Below are 3,707 nucleotides of genomic sequence, written 5' to 3'. Positions count from 1 at the left end.
CGCCCCTTCCTCCTGGTTTACTTTCAAGGAGTTTTGTCTGGTGTATGCATGAGTATCTGAAGATGTCTGATTGGGTGAGAAAGTGCCCCTTGGGTTTCTGAGGGCAGAATTGTTGTCCACATAGTTGACCCCATCTGCTGAGTAGCAGGCTGGACCTACACAGGTGTGAGTCCCTGAAGTCTTAGCCACAATCCCAGGCACCTGGTATCAGCATGCGGGCGTCAGCTCAGCTGTTGACCCTGACTTTTGGGTGAAAAGTGCTTTGTGGCAATGGTCACTGAAACCCAGGTCGCTGATTGGATCGTTTGCATGACTCACGGTTGGTGTTTGCACCTCTGACAGTATGCAGTCATGAACAATAATTCCACAGGGGCATAGTCAGAATTTGTCATGGGGCTGGACAAGTTAGGACGCTGTGCTGGTTTCATTGCTGTAGCAAACACCGTGACCAAAAGCAACTTAGGGGAGGACAGGGGTTATTTACCTTATATTTGCAAGTCATAGTCCCTTGCTGAGGAAGGGCAGGGCAGGAACTCAAGGTCGGCCTGTTTGGTATTCCTCACTCACAGCCAAGGAAGCAGGAACCATGGAGGAATTGTACTTGGTGGCTGGCTCTCTGGCTCACTCACAGACCCACGCTTAGCTAACTTTCTTATATAGCCCAGCACCACCTGTCCAGGGAATGGTGCTGCCCACCATGGGCTGGGCCCTCCTACATCTGTTAACAGTCTGGACAAACCTCGCAGGCATGCCACAGAGCACTCGACCTGGGCGATCAGTGGAGACTCCCTCTCAGGTGACTCAAACCCCGTAGGCATGCCACAGACCACTCGACCTGGACGATCAGTGGAGACTCCCCCTCAGGTGACTCAAGCCTGTGTTAAGCTGACAGGGAAAGCTAACTAGGATATGCTCCCTGTAGGCGTGGGCCCCTCTTCGGTGCTGTGTTTTGTTTAACTTGATAGGATCTCGCTGTGTACATAGCTCAGGATGGCCTGAAATCCACTGTGTAGCCTAGGCTGGCCCCAAAGTCAGTGATCATGCTACTTCAAACCTCCCAAGTCCTGAGAGTACAAGGATGAGCCACCAAGCTGCCATTTGATTCCTATGACGTCATCACGCCACTGACTGTATGAGACTCTAGGACCAAAGCATAGATAACCTCGATTCATCTTTGCCTGGATGGGAGTTGTTGAGAAAGGCAAGGGTCAGAGAGCCAGGAGGTTCAAATAAGCTTGCCCCTAGCCACCACATTGCTGCCATCACCTCATGACTGGTATCCTCTGGGAGAACCCCAGCCAGTCATGGATTCTGGGTACCACTTCCCACTCCTGTGTGGCCAAGAGTCCTGCCAGGGCAGCTGCCCACAGCCTCCATGTCCCACACCTTTGCAATGACCACTGTGCAGAAATGGAATGTCATACAGCACCCTGCTGTGTAGCTAGAAGCATTGCCTTCCAGTCTGGAGGCAGTGTCACCAGCCCATGGGCAGCTGCTGAGCCCCATGCTTGTTCCCTCCCAGTGGAGCAACCTGAGCAGATCCCTGCAGCATCGGCCTCATAGGCTGCTTTGAAGGGGGAGAAAAGTTGATTGTCTGGGAAGGTGATCACAAAACCTCAATAAACCCTCATAAACAGGGGTCCTCTTTGAATAGGAGAACATTCCTGAATGGCTGAACCTTGGGCCAGATGCACTGTGACGTCCTTGCTGGCTCCCTATTTAAAGCTGAAAACAGCAGTGTTTAGATTGGAGCTGAGCTAAATGACAAGATCCAAACAGAAGACCTGGCTCCCAGCTGTCTGCACGCAAGCAGCCCTCCTTCCTCCTGGCCACCTAACCAAAGCCCCTTGGCCAGTGTCTGTGTCTTACTGTCTGAAATATTCCTTGTTGGCATTAGCTAGATGCCTAAATGCATCCCATCAATATTAGGGAGACCTGAGAAGAGGTGGGGGTCGTGGCAGGGTCCCCGATCCCCAGCTCTTGCCCTTCCCACTCTAAAACTACACTGGAGGCATCCTCAGGTCTCTTCTTTGCCTGCTGTCCTTGGAAGTGGGTTCTGACTCCAGTGTGCGGCCTGAGGCCCCCCAGCCAAAGCAGGGTCTCTGGCCCAGGCCTCATTCCTCTTGGTTGGGAGTGCAGTCTCCTTCACTCAGATCTGCACAGCCCTGGTCCTGCTGCCCAACAATCCAACGGCCCCACACCCACGGGCAGATCGACTGTAGAGCTGTCTCGGGAGGACTGTCATCAGGATGCTCGCTCTTGGTCCAGAAGCCGATGCATGCTCCATCCCGAGGATCAGAGTTGTCAGGGGCAGAGCTTGGGTCCTGCAAGCCCTCACTACCCAGGCCTAGGCACCACCCTCCATAGGCCGATTAAACACACAAGGAATAGAAAGCAGAGAAAGGGGGTTATTTTATGTGGCCACATTGGAAAGAGATGATGCCTAGTGACACTCCTCCCCAAGTACCTCTAAGGCAGTAGTTCTCAACTCGTGGATTGTGACCCTTTTGGAGGTTGAATGGCCCTTTCACGGAGGTCGTCTAAGACCATTGGAAAACACAGAGATTTATATTACGATTCATAACAGTAGCAAAATTACAGTTATGAAGTAGCAATGAAAATAATTTCATGGTTGGGGGTCAGCACAACATGAATTATATTAAAGGGCCACAGCATTAGGAAGGCTGAGGACCACCACTCCAGGGGACCTGAGATTTAAATAGAGGGACAGAGCTATGCATAAGTCCTGGTCAGGGCGTCCCACTCCTTGTCTCAGCTCCAGTTTCTCTTGCAAGGCGATCCGACAAATTGTCAGACTCTTTCTGGAGAGACAAGTTCTCCCTCAGGCTGGCATCATGGCCCTGGCCTTTCATTCTTCCTATTTCTCCAGACCCGTTGTGTCCGTAGTCTGTGTCTCTTCCAAACAGGCATCACAGCTCTGACTGCCCTATAGCATTTGGTGGCAAACCAGGGGGATGGAATCTGCCTTCCCCAAACATCCTGCTCGAGCTGCTGGGATCCAGCTTGAAATCCAAGGTTTGTGGGAGTCCTGGGGTGCAGCACCCTAGTGAACAGAATCATTGGCCTATCAGAGGCAGGAACCGTGGGGTAGGTGACTCCGAGGGCCCCTTTGTGAGGACCTGGTTTTAAGTCAGCTTTATGGTTGCCCAAGAATAATCTCATAACCCAGTTGCCCCCGTGTTGATGCAAAACCCAGCTCTTTCTTGCTTCAAAAGGAATCAAAGAGAGTTTATTATGAGCTCAATATGAGTAACTGGGCCTGGGGCTATGACCATTTTAGGGTGTCCTCAAAGACCTATCCTACCATAGAAGTGGTCACTTGAGATTGAGTTAGTTGCAGAACAAAGTCGAAACAAAGGCATTATGTGGGGGGGGGGGGGGGATAGGCAGCCCACAGCCAATGGGGAAATCTGCTACAGGCTTCAGATTGCAATCTGATGAAATGCTTAGCTTCCTGGTTGATGGAAGCTAGCAGTCTGCTAAGCATGCGTTCTAAAGGATTATCTGGCAGTCATAAGGATGTTAGGTAGGGCACCGAGTTGGGCCATGAACAGCCAGTAAGGGAACTTCAAACATTGCTTGATAATTTGGTTTGGAGCTGCAACATTCTAACACTCCACAATCATAGAGTTCTAATTGCTCAACCAACCCCGTAGAAACGTCAGCTCAGGCGTGTCCCTATCCCC

This window comes from Microtus oregoni, unplaced genomic scaffold (genome assembly GCF_018167655.1).
Source record: "Microtus oregoni isolate MIOR12 unplaced genomic scaffold, Mior012 000049F_ref0000343, whole genome shotgun sequence".
Classification (NCBI taxonomy): domain Eukaryota; kingdom Metazoa; phylum Chordata; class Mammalia; order Rodentia; family Cricetidae; genus Microtus; species Microtus oregoni.
This window is presented reverse-complemented; position numbering follows the sequence as displayed.